The 19,164-nt window shown below is 40.9% G+C and overlaps 1 long non-coding RNA gene across 1 annotated transcript in view; it reads left to right on the plus strand.

The window, feature by feature from the left end:
* LOC141777766 (uncharacterized) overlaps nt 1-19,164 on the plus strand; it is a 404,619-nt gene that overhangs the window by 16,175 nt on the left and 369,280 nt on the right. The gene's annotated exons all lie outside the window — the stretch shown is intronic.

Below are 19,164 nucleotides of genomic sequence, written 5' to 3' on the forward strand. Positions count from 1 at the left end.
AAACACATTATTTTTCTCATACTGTCTGTATGAATATAATGTATTAACCCATATGTCTCTAATTGGCTTGCATGAAAAATATGGTGCACCAACATGTTCTCGTCCCTTTGTCAGACCTCTCGGCGTCACTTTTCGCTCCCAGTAAACACGTGCTTAATGTTGAGAATTAAACAAAAACACTTGCTTAGGTTCAGGCAACAAAACCACAAAGTTCGGTTTAGGAAAAAAACAATATGGTTGAGCATAAAACTACTACATTCAGTGAAAATGTGACTCGATGTTGTGAACACGGGACACAAATGATCAGCTGATTGTGAAGTGAAAGTGAAACGTAACGCACGGGACACAGACAGCGGTCTCCTAGATGAAAGCCTTGTGTTTGTTGGCCCATTTAGATTAGCTGCACCATGATCTGACAGCTTTCACTGTTTATTTTGACTGTTAGGTAGCAAAGTGGTAGGCGATATTTACACCCTAGCTGATAGCAGCCAAGTCTGGAGAGTATTGCTGAAATAACATCCAATTTAGCATCACAACTGTAGCCGATAAAAAAAAAAGTGTCGAGAGGACAATGACGAATGTATTAAATATTTTTTAGAATTGGATTTTGTGTCACATCCTACCCATGATATAGTCTCTTTTTTCAATCTAGTAAGATCAATTTGTAATAGTTTGACGACAGGCTGCAGAGATGCTGCTTGGTCGACCTCTATTCCATCTAACTGTGAGGTCTTCACAGAAAAGCCGCATATTCTTTTTGCACCTGCTGGGCTCATAGCTGCATTTCTCTGGATTTGCATCATGCTTCTTAAAATATGCACATCTTTCTGGTCAAATATTACTGAACTACACACAGTAACAGGGACAAAAACACACACAGAGAGCCCCCGCCCCAGCACATGCACACACAGTCAACATGACAGGATTGCTGGTGTTTGTCTTGTTAGGGAGGAGAAATGAGCAAAGATAAGGAGTTGTGATCCTCCTGTTTGTTTACGTCTCTATCATAGCAACCTGACAGCAGTCCTACACTACAAACAAAGACAGATGGCTTCTGGGAAAGTCAAGAAAAGTCTGGCTCTCTCCCTTTCCCGTATCCCTCTATCTATCTATATCCCCATCTCTGCCACTTCCTATATTTCAATGCAGATTAAATCATTTTGAGAAGAAAAGCTTCTTAACTTTATTCTATTCAATATACTCTGCTATTTGGTAGGGAATTTGATGAATTGCTTTATAGCACAAAATGGGAATAGGGTGCTATTTTTCAAGATACTTTTTGTTTTATGTCATCAAATTTATGTTTTTGTGTCTTCAAGTTGGTGAGGATGTTTTCTAAATCACTTGTCAGGAAAATATAAACATAATTTAATTTGAACACACAGCCTAAGCTTTGTTTTTTTCCGGTGAGGACAATCTCCTTACGAGAAACGAGGTGGTGATTGCACGGGAAGGTTATGCCTCGCTCTATAGACGGGTTTCTGTGCAACGTCATCACAGAGATGTGCGCGCAACTAAGAGGCAGAAAGCACGGCATGTCTAGCAGAGAAAAGTTTCAAAGCAGTAAACTGAACCAACAGCAGAAAAGATGGATGTAAAATGTTTAATATTCCGAGGGGATCACACCTTTGCTAAAAACAGAAGGAGATTATGGATCCAGGCCCGATGTGTAAAAGCATTCTATAGTCACACAGCGCTAGCAAAGCAGCGGGTAATCATGGCGAGCTGTCATGCTCCACAGATCAATAAAAATGAACTGGTGTGATCGACCTATTATGTTCTAAGGAAATACTTATATATATTTAGCAACTAGGCTATGCCTTAAAACTTAAAAGTGATGTAATATTTTGTTACGGCTCTAAATTGCTGTAACGTCACGGCGAGGGAAAGCTCACTATGCCGTAACGTTACATTTTGAAAGACGTCTAGTAGTCTCTTCCTCCCCCGCGGTCACAACAACAAGTGGCCATAGAAGCTAATGTTACCTAACGTTAGTTTAAATTTGAATCAGACATATCTGCAATATTGTATTGACTTTTGATGTTTCGTTTCCGACTGAGGGCTGAGGCAACACGCTATTCCCCGTCAGGGGTCTAATGTTAATGTCCACCTGCCCGACATACAAAGAGCTGCTGTGTGACTCGTTGTACTAATAACTAGACCAAAATCCAAGTCTCCAGTTTTATATTAGCGTTATACCTGTTGAGGAATCGCTGTCTATAAAGTGTCTGGTGGCGGCCATCAAGAGCGGCTCACGTAACTTGAACTCTGACCGGAGTGTCAACCAAACAGACCCTGATCTCCCACCCAAGTCAAATCACACTGATGTCTGATCTCACGTTACCCATTTTATAACAGGTGATAATAATAATCAAATCTCATACTAATATGTCATATGATAATGGACTCTGAAAGGCTTCTAGTGCAGTCAACAAGAATCTACAAACAATGCGAAACGTTGATTACAACCGGCCGTGACCGGCTGCCAAAGCGGTTTTGCCCCCTGAATGTTGACGCACGCAGTAATGTTACAAGAAACCTGTCTATACCCACAACTGCCTTCAGTTCTACTACTCGTTGTCGAGTAACAACCTGAGTTTGCACTGGCTTATTTTTTATGAGTCATGCCTAGTTTTACAGATGTTATTAAATATTCTATTCACCAGCATGGCCTCTTTCTGTTCACTTTGAACCATCACAGAATGAAAAGTTTTCAACTGTCTCTCTGCTGCTGTGAAACAATTCTTTCTAGGACATTTTATAGGGTATGTGGGAATGTGAGGTTTTGTGCATCTCTGTTTGTTCTTTAGATTAGAGAAAAACTGTGTGGTGAATTAATTTTCACAACCTGTTGAATATTCTATTGAAACAGACACTTCTCTGCTTTTATGAGGGTTTGCAGATTGAAGACCTGTCTATGGTGTTATCTGTTTCTCTTTCTCACAGTGAAAGTCTGCATATATGAGTCTATTACCTCAGTCAAAAATGTATGTAATGTATACTTCCCCTGTCCAGCCATTCAATCTTCAATCCGATGGCATCGGGAAACAGCCTCTTTCTCCACACTGTGAATGATCACAGTGTGAAAAGCTGTCACCGGCGTAGCTCCTGCCGTAGGTGCACTCACACACTCTTCTGTTTGGAGTCAACAGGGGACGGTGAATTCCGGAGAGGCCGGGTAACGCTGTTTGGGTGAATACAGAAGAGACGCCGGTTCCCTTGTCTCTCCGAGAGGCAGTGGAGCGTCCACTTCTATCTCACACACTGGCAAACTTCCACCCGGCTATCTCGTACCTTTCATTTTAGGGTTTATGAACTCGCATGCATGCAAGAGCGAACACATGTACGCGGAGAACAGGAAAGTTAAAAACGCACAGCTACCTCTTTAAAGCTGCAGCGGGTAGAAATGGAGAAATATGATTAGAAAAAGTTATTTTTATAAAATGATCACTATATCCTGACAGTAGTGCATGAGACCGATTATCTGAAAAAAATCATGTGCCTCTCTGTCCTCCGGTGCTCCTAATGGTATCTGCAAGATTTCACAGACAGACAGAAAACAACCAGTCAGAGCTGAGCTGGAGTCTGCCGTCCGGCTGCTGTCTATGAGAACCATGAGTCAATCACTCACGAAGTCCAACCAAACGGTCAAACTAGGCAGCGCTGATCAAATATGAATCAATATTCTGTTACTGTAATGCCTAAACCGAGTTTAAACTCAAACATACAGGAATTCCAAAAACCCACTCCTGAGGCCTGAGAACGTAGCTGCCACTATATAGTAGATGGAGCAATCTGGCAAAGACTGGGAGGAAAGCCAGGATACTGCAGCAGTTGATTAGATGATGAGACTCAGGTGTGCCAGCTAGAGCTCAGGAGCAGCAGTAGCCACGCCCACACACACACACACACACACACACACACACACACACACACAAAGTCAGACACACAGGAGACAAGAGGGCAGGGAACACACCGAAAACACAAGAGGAGAGGCAGAGACCATGACAATTTAGATATAAAACTTACAGGGTGCACCTGAAAGTTGGTAATATTCCCTTACTGCATGGGGAAACTGTGCATGTGCTCAGCTACAGCAATTTGGTCTGTAAACTTAATGGATGTATTAAGAGAATTGAGTAAGGTCTTTTAATTGTAATCAATGGGTGCCATAGTGCAGTCTGGAAACCAGCTTTCATTATACAGCCATGGTTAACTGGATGTTTAACAGACAGTTTGGGTGATCAGTTTCCAGTTTGCTTTCGTTTTGTCCTCCAAATAATTTTGGATAACCTGGAGGTCTGTTCAAAACCTTTCTGATTGTCTGCTTGTGTTTCATACATAGACTGTATATAAGAAGTGGACGTAGACACCGTGACGTCATGCACCCATTGATTTGTTTACTACCGTTTTGAAGCCTTGAGTTCGGCATTTTGGCCATCACCATTTTGGTTTTTGGATGGTGTTTAGAAGGGAAACCGCAAGTTGGGGAAACTTTAGGCACTGACCTTGAATAGTTAGGGTTCGGCATTGATCTTGAATAATTAAGATTAGTATGGGTCGGCATGCCACAGGTCTCGCGAGTGTGCTGGCTTTGCAAGTTTTTGCAGATCTCAGGCTAGGTTTCGCAATTTGCGGCCTACCTTCTAGAAACAACCTGGTTTTTGGCCGTCACCATCTTGGTCAGAAATGGCAGGAGACGATAGAGCTAAGTACAACTGAACACTGAGTATGACATTTTTAGGCGACCAAGATGTTACAATTAACTTTAATTTGGAAACAAGAGGGGAAACAAGAGTCCAAACTGAAACAGTTACTAGCAGCCCAAAAAATTTGTTTTTCAAAAATTGTGAATCACTGCAACCACAAGAGGTCCTTGAGCATAGAGTCATAAATGAGCACAAAAAATATTAGGCTGATGGGTCCAGTATTATGCGAGATTTGCCGTGGACAGACAGACACACGCATAACCGGACACATAATCTCCTCCCAGGCTTACACCTGTTGGAGATAATAAACCCCAATTATTAAAGTTAAATTTTGCAAGTAGGGATTTCCGTTATTGCTTTTACTCAAGTAGAGTATTTAGTGCTTCTTCCACCAGTCTAGGAAGAAAAAATTGCACAAGGCCTGAGCTGATGAAACCCTTTCGAAACCAATTAGATCAACTCAAACACAAGCTGTTTAAGATCAAGGCTGTTTTTCTCCGCTCCTGAAAAGATGTAATTTATGAGGTTTTCACCTGACAGCGATAAGTTTCATGTGATGTGAGAGCACATGCGCATGCAGCACACATATGAAACACTCAGATGTGCTCAACTACCAATGCATGTGTGCATACACCCACAGATGAACACACACACACACACACATACACACACACACACACACACCACATTTCAAAATCCAATTAAGCTGGGGCTGTGGGATCTCAGCCCTACATGCCAAATGGCTTTGAGTGTCTGCACGTCATCCACAGTGCGAGACAGCTGACAACAAGATTATGGCCATGAGCGGTGCATTTGTGGTTCGGCCCGATGATAGCATATTATTAGCACGGCGGAAGAGACCAAATGTGTCCTCCACCATGTGATGGCTTGTGTCATTTCATCCAAGAAAGGAACAATGTTGAAAAGCTTTTTTTCATGCGCCGTTGATGTGTGAGTGATTTGTGTGATTGTACAATTTGTGCATGAATGAGGAGGCCTGTGTTTGTGTGTGTGTGTGTGTGTGTGTGTGTCAAGGTTTTCTATGTGTGTGCCTGCAGGTGTAATAACCAGAATTAGACAGAAACTGATATTTCTTTTATGCTGCAGGAAATTACATAAAAAAACAAACAAACTCAATATCTTTTATATATTGTCTATCAGAATTTATAAAATAAGGTATAAATAAAGATATGTTAGGGGTGACATGATTTATCCGATCTTTAGGTATTCAACTTATTGTTTCAAGCATCTTTCAACATCAAATCAAGGCTTGTCAGCAGTCTCGGTTTTCTGTTTTACTACACTCAAAAGAAGTCTGCAAAATGTTCAATTGTACTGAAACATTTAAAACATACTCATAGAGTGCCAGCCTCCAATGACATTGAACAACTGTCAGATTGGCAAAGCTGCAGCCTGCCTGCTTATTGTTGTCTTGGCTTGATTTTCTTGCAAAACATTACATGAATGCCAAGCCATGCTTTGACATCCCAGATGCTGGGTTTCCCCACATGCACAGAAAAGCAGCAATTCTGCTACAAAATGGTAATCACTGATAATCGAATATACAGTATAGTTCATAGCCAAAATCTCATCCATAGTTCTTCAATTTGTCCATTAAATTGCAGCCAGGTTTTTGAGTCCTCCAGAGAGGTTAATGCCCTGGATGCTTTGCAGTGCATCAGTCAGTCAAATGTCTGATCCCCCTGAACTGCTTAACAGGGTTGAACTCAGATTTCAGAGTTGGTTACATTGGCACAAAAACTGTAATAAACACAGAAAATATGATGCAACCACTCCAATGTGTGAAAAGCTGACTGCTGATATCACCGCGGAACAGACCTACATATTAGTTTTAATTGAAAACTTGCATGTCTCGTGATTTGACTCTGAGAAATAAAGATTACATTTTGCATTATGTTGGTTAGCAGCTTCCAGTGCCAATGGACCAAAACAGCCCACTGCGGGTTTCATCAACCAAATTTGTTTAAACATTTAAAATAGACACGGACCGACTGCAACTTCACCCTCATTAATAAACATATTGTATGTTGTAAAACTGCCGTCCTCGGCATTACTTAATATTTCTGAGTGATCTTACCCGAGTGTGTCTGAGCATCCAGCCCAATCGCACAGCAATTCGTGAAATAGTCATGAAATTGAATGTATAGGTTTGTGTACATAGACACAAATTTAGAATTTTTTTCATGATGGTCAGCACGAAATCAATTAGTATGTAATCCACGTAACTGTTAACCGGGAAGTATAAAGAGCGGCGAACACCGTATTGGGAGGTGGTCGGGGTGGATGGTTGGGTAAGAAAATACCAGACTTTCACCAGGAGACCACTATTTGTGTCCCGTGTGAAACCAAAGTTGATTTAATTTGTCATGTAACTTCTGTTCTTCCGTATACTACACTACTTCCGGTGTTATTTTAACCCAAACCGCAATCTTTTCCTAAACCTAACTGAGTAGTTTTGTTGCCTAAGCCTAAGTAGTTTTATTTTGAAAATACTGGGATGGAAATTGACACGTGTGTCACGCGTGTGGCTGGACAGTTGTAGGAAAACGCACGACAAATACATTGATGAAAGCGAAAACGGGAAATTTGTGTCTATGTGCACGAATCAAATTGATAAAATTTCGTGACTATTTTGCAAACTGCCGTGAGACTGTGTTGGTGCATCCTGCATGTTGCAACAAAACCTCACCTCTCATATCTTTCTGCATTTGTTTTAAACAAAGAACTATAAAGATTATTTGTAGCTGCTATTGGAGTCAGTTTTGGGTGGAAGCTGCCAGCTATGGACCGCCGTCGCTCCAAGTAAACTTCTTCAGACGGAAACTTACTGTAGGATTAAGTATCTCTGTGTGTTGTGCAAGAAAAGAAGAATGAAAAATTGAACAATGGAAGCATAAAAGTAGTCGACGAGGGATTGTTCTGCAACAGGAGAATGCCCTTAAAACCCGACCGTATATGCATGTGCGTGAGTATGTGCTTACAGTGTAGCTTTCTACATTTCCCCCGTGGAGTCACTTTGTAGTTTTTTTTTTTATTCCTCCATAGTGCACTCCTATTGCCAATTAGCTGACAGTTGTTTTATTATTCTTTTTCAAAACCTCAATCACAAAAAGTGAAAGAGAGAAAGGAGGAGGGGAAAAAAAAAACTCAGCTTATCATTACACCAGAGCATCGCCTCTGCACCTCGTACCCCCAGTCGCAAAACCTCAGGAGGTTCACTGAGAATAGCTCAGTGATCAAAAGACATGAAAATGACATGTTGTTTACACTGCTTTGGTACGGCGTTTTGGTGGGTGGCCAAATATTTGGAGTGTCGGGGGTGGGAAACATGTCAAAATGTGGCAAGGTTTCACGAACAATTCATTTTTCCCTCCATATATATACGTTTGTCAGTCAAGCATACATGTTATGTTCAGAGCAAGTGAGTGTTAATAATTTGCTGGGGAAAAACAATTGTGTCACAGCCTTTGACCCCGGAAAAATCACAAGCCTGGCTCCAAAGAGAAAGACAGTTGTAACTGTATTATATACTTTTTTTCTTAAAAAAGGTAGAAAATAGTGTGAAATGATGGAATTATGTTCGGAAACAAACAAAGGGAAGACACATTGTTTGGCTCCTGTATGCTCATAAAGGCGACTCAGCAAAATCATTTAGACTCTCAACAAACAATTTAACGAAATTGCAGCAGCATATTATTAAAGCTGAAGTAGGTGAGATTGGAGCAAATATGATTTAAAAAAGTTATTTTTATAAAACGGTCGCTATATCGTGACAGTAGTACATGAAACAGGTAACCTGAAAAAAAATCATGTTCCTCTGTGTCCTCCGGTGCTCCTAACAGCATCTGCAAGATTTTACAGACCGGAGGAAAACAAGCAGTAAGAGCTGATCTGAGGTCTGCTGTCCATCTGCCATCTATGAGAGCCGGCTGTCAATCACTCATGAACTCCGGCCAAACGGTCAAACTACGCAGCGCTTTTTAAAGCCTGAAAACAGAGCCATGAGGAGGAGCAGAAGTCTAGTTTTCTCTCAGAACACTTGAATTACAATATACCGAAAGGTTATTATGGAATTTTTGCCCAATGATACCAAAAATATACTGCCTACTGCCACTTTAAGTTGTCAATAATATGCAGATGCTTAAAAATGTTAAATTGGTTGTTTCATACTAGCCAAAATCAGGTTTTCACATCATATTTCCTCTGGCAGGCTGCTGTAAAGTCCAAGTCATTCATTGTTTGATTGTCATTCATTGATTAATGTTAGATTTAAGAGGAGTGAAAATACGCTATCAGGTAGAAAGCACAACATTTCGCAAAACACAACATTTCAAGGAACACTGCAACTAAGGCCTGAGCTGAGTTGATGATACAGTATTCATATCTCACACATAAATATGAATTCACAGACAGCATACTAATAAAAAAGCTACAGTACAGGTGTCAGTATTAACTAAGGCGGCAACCTCCAGTTCTGAAAATTAATCCAATGCTGAAGTGCCTTAAACTTGCATTCTCTCTAACAGCCAGCAGGGGGCGACTCCTCTGGTTGCTAAAAGAAGTCTGATTGTATAGAAGTCTATGAGAATATTACCTCAGTAAACATTGTAAACACTTAGACCATAAAGCAGGGGATGCTTTAGGGCATGGCTACTGCGCCGTGCGGTCTGGGTGTTATCCGTGTTTTGTCTTACAACTTTAACCCTTTCACAGTGTGTTTTCAGTTCATGAAAGTTAATTGTAACATTTTGGTCGCCTAAAAATGTCTTATTCAGCCTTCGGTTGTATTTAGCTCCACCATCTCGTGTCACTTCTGGTTGCAAAAAAAACAAGATGGGGATGGTCAAAATGGCGAACTCGAGGCTTCAGAACAGCAGTTCACAAACCAGTGGGTGTCATCATGGTGACTATGTCCACTTCTTATATATAGTCTATGATCTGAATCTATTTCTGTGTAATATGGGCCATGTTTTCAGATACCAGATTGACTGATCCTGCTGCTTCTCAGCTATATAAGCTGGTGGGTTCAGTCAGTTTCTCTTCCTGGGCATATGGTTTGTCGTTTGGGTTAAGTTGCTCCTTGTGTTTGTTTCCTTTTGGTCACTACACTTCACTGTACACGGATTCAAATACACAAAACAGTACTGATGTTACTGATTTACATACTTTATATTGTCATCGTTTAATTTTGTATTTTATTAAATAAATCTTTAGTTCAAAGTCATGCGTTGTCTTCTGCTCTTTGTCCTTCCTTTGAGCTGGGCTGTGACAACAGATACCAAACATTGCCAAACTTTTTTTTTCACTTTTCCACATCAGCTTGATTTATGAACAACTTGTTCACCAAAATGACCTCATGCCACTGAATCCCCCTCCTTCATCCCCGCCACTGTTGTACAGCCGTCATCCGTGCTATCAGTGTTGATATCTGCTTACGTGGCCGATGTGGGGGGACACAGTGATGACCTAAAAGAGTTGTGGAGTAAACACAAGTTAAGCCGGGTCACTGTTTACATGCAGTGCAGCGGGTTGTTGCAACGCGAGTCGCCTGGGAGTCCTGAGAGCAGCCGAGCCGAGCTGTAAACAAGAAGCAAGGCGATCTTGGGATCTGATAAACTGAGGTCACATCCGTCCACCTTCTGTGATTCAGAATGAGGAAGGTTATGAGGTCTTATAAGTATTCAAATATGTGCCCTTTGTGTGAATATCTTAGCTAAAAGAGGGTAAGTATAATGTAGAAACGTAGAATGAAGAGCAGACTGTAGATACTCACCGCCATGCATATACCGAGAGAAACATATCAATTCTATTGTCAAGGAATATCACTGACCCAGTGATGGAAAATAATGACATTGCAATGTTCTGATCCCATCGTAACTCCAAATAGAGGTCCCATGTGCTCCAATGTTTGCAAATGATGCAAACGTGAACTTTAAATTAGATTTTTGAAACTTTTCTCATTATCTTCTTTTCATGTAGAACATTTGCTGGCCACATTTATGAGTGGCGTAATGTCCTCATTTAAAATTGCCATCGACATGTTGAATATTATCAGGTGTTGGACAATGAAGGTTTTAATACTGGTTCAGTATTTTAGAGGCTTTAAAGGCATAGCTTTGGATACATCAATACGCATTACAGCATATGTATTTCTGACATGACATGGAGTTTGATAATGGTTTTTAAACATAGGGCTTTAAACAAAAATGACAGCTGTTTTGGTTATTGTTATTTGGGACTTTTTTTTATCTTTTATTGTTTGTTGTTTGTGAAAGAGATCAAGTTTGATCACTCAACAAATAACATGCAAGTCAGGTTATGCAAATATGTGTCAGTGTAGCTGAGGTGACATACTGAACCATCACTTTCTGGACTAACCTGCCGCCACCCTTCTTCTTATGTAACATGCTGATAACTCTGGAAGTGTCAGCGTTTCTTTTGTTGTTGTTGTTGTTTTTTTACATTTATTAATAGTGCAAGACAATTATTAACAAGAAGACACATTTGAGACATGACTTGATAAAACAGAAAAAACAACAACAACAACAAAAAAGGATAGAAATACAGATCAGCTTACAGGAGTAAAATTGAACAGATACATTTAGATTTGATGCTCTAGATCCTTGCTTTTGTTGTACAAACTCTCAGATGTACGTTGCAAAAGCGTCTGCTAAATGAAATTGTAGAATTGTAGACATGCATCATATGCTACTGGTGTGTGTTGCCCTTCAGGAAATGAATTTGGGATAAAAAAAACAAAAACGCATGTTTCTAATTGGTTGTCAGTCAGGCTTGATTATCAGCCAGGTAAAATGGGCAACTGCCCAGATGTAACCCAGGTGTATCTCTCGGCTTTTGGTTATTTATAGCTACTATGAGGAACTTTATTTTTGTGTTGATTTTAGCAGCCCCTGTGGACAAAAGTGTAGTAGTAGTAGTAGTAGTAATAGTAATAGTGTTTCTGAGAACCAGATTCCCTTTTGAAAATCTGGTTCTCCCGTGCCTCCCTTCCCTCCCTTCCCTCCAGCAGGCCCAGTAATACAGCTTGGGCCTCCAGCAGCGTGGTGTCGGTGTTGTGCTCCCAGCGGGGACCGGTGGAGCAGCGAGGTGAAGCTCTGCTCCTGACCGGAGGAGGAGCCGCTGCTCCCGGGCATGGAGCTCTGACCTGAAGGAGTTTCTGGTGAACCTGCATGATTTTTTTTTATTATTCAATCTTCTCTCTTATGGTCTCGTTTAATTATGTATATATTATGGTCATTATAGAGGTATCAGTATTAAATGAGACTGTTTCATAACCAGTTAAAAGTTCCTCATAGTAACTTTAATTCATTAGAAATTTGCACCACTTAAGTACAATGGTAACTAAGCATTATTGTCAGCGTTATTACTTACGGTTGTGGCCCTTTGACAATTTTGTTCTTTTCTTTTTGACTGTAGTTACTGTAATCTAACTATTCTATACTGTATCTACTCTTACTGGTTAGCCCTTGTTGCCTATTTGAAAGATAACTCATATTGATTTGAGTTCCTATTATTTTGCCATTATTAACTTTTTAACAATGAGCCCAACTTTACAGGCTGGAGGTTGGCTTGTAATTGGATTTTGAGAGCGATGTGCTTGTATGTGATTGTGTGCGTTGGTGAATTTGGAGTCGTGACAGTTCACATCTGTCTCTCTTCCTCTATCTCTTTCTCACACACTCACAAACACACACTCTCTCTGTGTTCGTGAATGCAGGGGGTCTATCCTGGAGTGTGTTCGTGCGAGGTTAGTATGTGTATATGTGTGTAAAGAGATTTTTATTTTTTTTGTGTATATCCAGGGCACATTGTCTGGACAGGGAAAATGAGAATGGATGGGATTGTAATTACTGAATGGAGATATCCACACAGTGTGAAATTAGAAAAGGCTGGGCGAAAACCTCCCACAGGCACAGCCGGTAAAGAGAGAGTAGTTGTCATGGTGATAGGTGAATTCAAACAGGGCTTCGCAAACCTTCAGGGAAAGAGGTGCGAGTGTGTGCGAGCGAGTTTTCCCCTTTATGTGCGTGTGTATGTGTAGGGCGGTGGCGGTGGTTTGGGGTGTGTTTATGGATTTTTTTTGTGAAAGAGGAGAGAAAAGTTGCTGTGACCTTGATGAAGACTCACTGGGTGCTGTGTTTTCTATTTTTCTACATTCAAACGCACAGTGAATTGTACGTGGGCTGAAAGTGGAGGACGTAGTCCCAAGGGCGTCATTTCAACTGGGGATGGGGTGTACATGTCCCCCTTCTGTCAAAAACTCAGTTTGAGTGACTCGCTCAGCTCTGAGTTGAGGAAAATCCAGATACACTCCTCTGTGTTGACTTCAATTGTTGCTATGCACTCGTCATTGCCCTAGGTTATACCTCGCTTTTCCTTTAGCGTCGCTGTAGGTTGACACTTTTGGCTTTTACTAAAATATCAACAACTGTCGTATGAATTCCCATGGAATTTGGTACAGGTATCCCAACCTGTTCTCACTGCCAACTTGTCAAACAACAATGCTTGGGCGGTGGCCCTAACTCCAATGTAAACCCATCTGAGTCAGAGCAACTGATAAAAAAAAAAATGTATAAAGAAGGAGAAAGTCTGTGTAGGGCAGGAGGGAGTTGAGGCTGGACGGATCAAACCAACACATAACTTTCACCCAGGAGACCGCTGTTTGTGTCCCATGTAAAACCAAGTCAACGTTGACTTATTTGACCGTACTTTAGTTATGTAACTTACTGTATGTACTTGACAACGTTTATCGCCTAACCCAACAGTTTTGTTGCGTAAGTAAACCTGAAAACCCACGTTGGAACTGTATGTTTCCTGTGATCACGGAAGTTTATTTTGAAAAGACAGTATGCATGTAAACCATAGACTGTATATAAAAAGTGGACGTAGTCATCGTGATGTCACCCATTGGTTTGTGGACTGCCGTTTTGAATCCTTTGAAGAGTTCGGCATTTTGGCCATCGCCATCTTGTTTTTTTGCAACCAGAAGTGACACGAGAGGGTGGAGCTAAATACAACCGTCACCGAATGAGACATTTTCAGGCTATCAAAAAGGTTAAAATTAACTTCCATGAACACTGTGAGAGAGTTAAAGTTCTACGACGAAAACACGGACAACTCCAAGACCGGACAATGCCGTGGTGGCGACCTGTCAATCACAAGGTAGCCCCGCCCTAAAGCATCCCCTGCTTTATGGTCTATCTGACTCTAAATGGGACCATAATTTACCAAATGAACATCATGCTGTATTGAAGAAGACTTGAAACTAGAGATTGAGACCATAAACTCATTTTTGCAATGTTTACTGATGTAATAAATCAAGTGAGAAGTAGGCTCATTTTCTCATAGACTTCTATACAATCAGACTTCTTTTAGCAACCAGAGGAGTCGCCCTCGGCTAACCATTAGAAAGAATGCAAGTTTAAGGCACTTCAGCATTGGCTTCACATCTCAGACCTGATGTCGTCCCTGAGTCTAAAACTGACGCTAGAGGGGTACCTAGAGTGTCATAGTTTGAAGCGTAGGGCCACTGACTGAGCGTTGGTATTTGACAAGTTAGGAGTGAGTTGGGAGTGACAGTGTGTTGAATATCCATGTTGCCTAGACGGCAAATCCCCCAGTTGCTCCCCCCTTGCTACTGGTCTTTCTTAATGCCGGTGAAGATGACAGATTTCCCCTCTGTTGACAGAGGCATCATGGCTGGATAGAAATAGAGATAGACTTGGTTCACTGAAGAGCTAGAATTCGGCGTATGTGGCCATGGCAGTATCTTGGAGTAGATTCCAGCGTGGGCTGCACTAAAACATTGGCTGTGAGCCACCTATTTTACCGTGCCATGACTGCATTACGTAACCATGAGCCGGAGACAGGGAGGGCTAGATTCCTTTGTCAGAGTTCAAAGTGCGCTGTGAAAAGATAATGGCCTCCTTTTATCAGTGCGCCATAGTAATGAGCTTGTTCATCACCTAGGGGAGGAGAGAGTTGGGGAAAGGGAGGATGAGTGGGGGTTCAGAGGGGGAGGAAGGCTGAGGAATGCCCATCCATCAGGCACCAAACTCATAGTCTGGCCAGAGCCCCAGCCCCAGCCCCCTCAAACCTACAGACCTCTTCATCACTCTCTGTGTACACAGGGTTTGGAAAAGCTATCCGGGCCTCAGCGCACGGGAGAATGAACCCCAAATGCTACAGACAGATTTAAATCCACAATTCAACCAATAGATATTATTTTCCTGATACTTTGTTGATGTAAAAAGGATGAATTAGCTTTTTTCTTTACCCGTCCACAGAAGTGGAGTAGCAAACAGTTTGACATTAAATAGATCCAGAGGACAGTTGTTCAACATAAAAAACATCTTCAACTTCAAATTTACTTTCTGCAAAGGGATTTTCATCCAGTTGCCAGAAGAAATATAAGATGGGGACAACCATAGAAAGCGCACATCCAAAAAAAAAGCTTATCGGTATCAGACGGCGATAGCTGGGGTATTTGACGAGTTGGGAGTGAGAACGGGTCGTATAGGGAAGTGTTTATTTTGATCTTCCACTGATTGAATGTTATATTTCAATTCATTCAAAGTCAGACGCCAGAACATTAACTAACTGCCCAAATGTTAATAGAGCATGACAAACCACTGGAGACCAACAAAGTGTCCAATATGTTGTATCGGTGAATCTGTAAAATTTGCAAGACTCAGTCTCGGCTTTTTGTTGCTGGATATGAATGAAAACCAGAAGGTTCCCAGGTGACAAGGAGTTGACGGACTACCATCCCCATGTGGGGTCGCTGACCTCCACTTTCCTTCTGGTTTAACAAGCAGCCCCCACCAGGGCCACAGGAGGACATATGAGCTCTGAGGTGGGGGAGGAGTGTGTGTGTGTAGTGCATGTGGTGAAAACCTTGCTGTGAGGAAGATCTTATTCTCCTGGCTGACCTTGAATGTTCTCATTCATTTCACTGATAGCTGTGAATATGAATATATTCTCTAAGAACTCTTTGCTAAAGCTTCAACCAGGGCAGAGATCCAAATAAGAGGAGCAGAGTGTTTGAGTCCCACTGGAGCTGCCCCGTGTGTCATGATAACTGAGGTGCTTACAACCTATAGGTGCTGTAAAATGGTATAGATAAATGCACAAATTGATAATTCCTACCCTGAATTTTACTCCCTCAAATAAATGTGGCCTTGAATTATTAATGCCTACTTCTCAAATAATTCCCTTAGATTAGATTTATAGAGGTGCTGGAGGTTATTGTAGCAGTAGGAACTGGAGTTACAGGTTGATGTGGCTAGTCTGGTCAGTCAGGGCCATAGAATACTGAGGTCATGTGCTCTGTATTGTTTGGGGGAATGTGTTAAAATGGCCTCAGGAAGAGTTTACAAGTTCTACAAATACACACAAACACCGGTTTACCCATCCCAGGTTAACACTATTGCTGGCTCTGTCAGCACTGTTGCCGTTGTTTGCACTGTTAGCGCTGTAATCACTGTTGGCTGCTAGCCGCCGGCTCAGCCTTCACCATGTCGAGAGCCGTGCGGAGGCGATAGAAATGCTCTGCGTTCCGTATTGAGCACCTTCAAAGAAGATGCTACATCTTACTGTCTAATCACCAAAAGTCTCTGTAGTGGCCATCTCAGTATATATTGTTACACATCTGCAATTGAACTCACTTTATTGGATAAATGAACTGGTTTAAATAACTAATTTGTCTATGGAAATGCTCACATTTTAGCTGTGCTCCCAGCCAGGCTTTGCAGAGTTATGCAATACAATCGCTCTATCTGTACTCTGTATCTAAATGTGACCACAACTGTTAGTCTGATGGCTCTTAAAATATTAATATTAAAATACTCTATCGACAGGTTAAAGGTATCTCTAAAAGTATATATTGACAAAGCTACCCATTGCAACAGCTCTGGTGTAACTATCTCTCATTCTCTAAACTTTAACAAGTGCCTTTAAGTAGAAACATAAGAAAGTGGGACGGGATGTATCCCTTCACTTACACGTGTCATATCCTTCCCCAAAATGCCCCTACATATATATTCAAGGTCTCTGTAGGGGAAAAAAAACACTTTTACCACTAAATTGACTAAACCAGAGTAGCATGCTTGTCTCTAATTGTGCACACAGTGGGGAGCCTATTAGCTATGGGGGGGGGGAAGAATAAGGCCAGTTTGAGTCTGTCACGGTCATGGATATTTAATTGATATAAATGCCGTTATTGTGTCCACAAACTAATTGACAGAGCAGCAATGCAAATAGAGATTGTGCCCAATTCCCCAATACATGGAAACCAACTCCCCCAAATTATTGCAGAGCGTGTGAGATATTTTGAAAGACAGCATACACATTTTTGGCCTTTCAGAAGATTTCTTGACACCAGAGAGTTTACTCAGGAAATGAGAAGCTTTCTATCCAGAAGTATCAGATTGAAGAAATGTGACTTGGTCTTTTACTTAATCTCTTTTTTTTCTCCCTTTTTTCACAGTCTTACTTATTTCCTTTCTTTATTTGTTTATTTTATTATATTGCACAGTTTTTAGTTCTGGCAATTTGAATTAAAATACCAATAAATATATCTTGAGAGTTCTTCAATTATTTAGGGGCTTTGGGGCGCGGAGCGTGGCAGGCTCCGTGGAGCAGCGTTAAAGCTGAAGCACTTTGTGCCTGCAATCGGAGATGAAGAGGCTATTTGTCTGTGTAGTGTGCGGAGCTCTTATCAGGGATTTGTTTGCGGCACAACTTAATTTGCATAAATTTCTTGGAGAGTAAGATGAAAACTCGCCGCTCTTGGCTGGAGCAGGAGGAACAGATTGTCCTCACAATGCACATTTCACCAACCAGCTCACATCGTTGCTCCTTTTGTCGAACTTGGGGATAAGCATTCCATCACAACATCCTGATCATGAATATATCTGTAAGAATTAACGGAATATTCAAATTTTTTGCCAGATTTTGACATGCCTTATGTATCCCAGCTGCTTCTATAGGGAGGTTTGGATCATGAGATTACTGTATTTAAAGGGTAATTCCAGTTTATTACAAGTTGGGTCAGATTTTCACAGCTTTGGCTTCATTTGTATCGGTCATGATAACACATTTTGATCTGGGAACACAATGACAGGGAAATCTAAAACAAAAAAACTGGAGGTATAAACAAGTCAACGGTTTATACAGATTATCTAAATATTAGAATTTAAAACTGAATGCTTAAAATGTCAGTAATAATCCCACTTTGCAGTAAAACTACAGTAAGTATGAAAGGTTCAGAGTAAAACCAGGAAACTGGTGAACTGGGATGGACAGTTTGGTGTTTGTTTAAAACTGGTATGATCTGACTGCTTGTGTTTCTGACCCCACTGGTTTCTCTTTAGCGATGCTCCCATCTTGGCAAATAAAGAATAAGTCTAGTGATACTTTGTATTTTTCTTATTGTCAACAAATCTCATGAAAAGACCAAAAACAACTTTGAATTACTCCTACTTACGAGTATTGTGTGTGTATCCAAAGCCTAATATACCGTATTCCTCTCTGAAATAGAGCTCCATTATTGTTCAAAAACTATTAAAAAGCCACTGGCACACTGTTGCACTGGGTGACATGTTCCTTCATGACCATGAACATGCTGGAGTTTATTTTGAGTCAGTCCCACATACAACATCCTGCCACATATACTCACTAGAGCAACAAATATGGATTAATCCGCCTCTGAATATAGTCCCCAACAAATGCATTTATTCCTGTTTGAGTAACAAACCTGGTGTCCAGCTTTTTTTCTGAAATTACTGAGCCTTTTCAAAACTGTTTTTAAAGATTTACATTTTTAGTAGAAATCAATGGGCTTGGGGCTGAGAGCCACAGACAGCGTTAAAGAAGTTGGAAAGTATTGAGAGATGGACTACCACATTGTTGGATTTGATCTTTTTTAAGAGCTTTGAGAAGAAAATATGAAATAACACCAGGCAATGCTATTATTATTGATAGCATAGATGCATGACCATACTGTAAGTACGTGGCTCTGGTTGTAGTCGCTGAATCCCTGCCAGTATGGTGCAGTTCTGTAGCTGACCCTGACCTTTGACCTCTATGGGGAATGGGGTAACAGAGCTAATTTCTCCTTTGGGAATACTACTGAATATCCCATAAACAGAGACTTCCTGGTCGTCATGGGAGAGCTGCAGGACAAAGAAAACAAAAAACACATGTAGATCCAATAAATTCTTTTTATCGATTTTCCAATAAAAAATACATTCATACAGAAACTATTTTACAAAACAATTTCAAATGAAAAAATCTTGTTATGCCATAAAACAAACAAAAATAGAGCCTCATATTTTTATCTCCATGTTTATCCAATAAAGATTCTCTATAGCTAAAGATAGGGCGTCTTCGCAGGTCTTTGAAAAGTTGAGAG

Source organism: Sebastes fasciatus, chromosome 11, assembly GCF_043250625.1.
Source record: "Sebastes fasciatus isolate fSebFas1 chromosome 11, fSebFas1.pri, whole genome shotgun sequence".
Taxonomy (NCBI): domain Eukaryota; kingdom Metazoa; phylum Chordata; class Actinopteri; order Perciformes; family Sebastidae; genus Sebastes; species Sebastes fasciatus.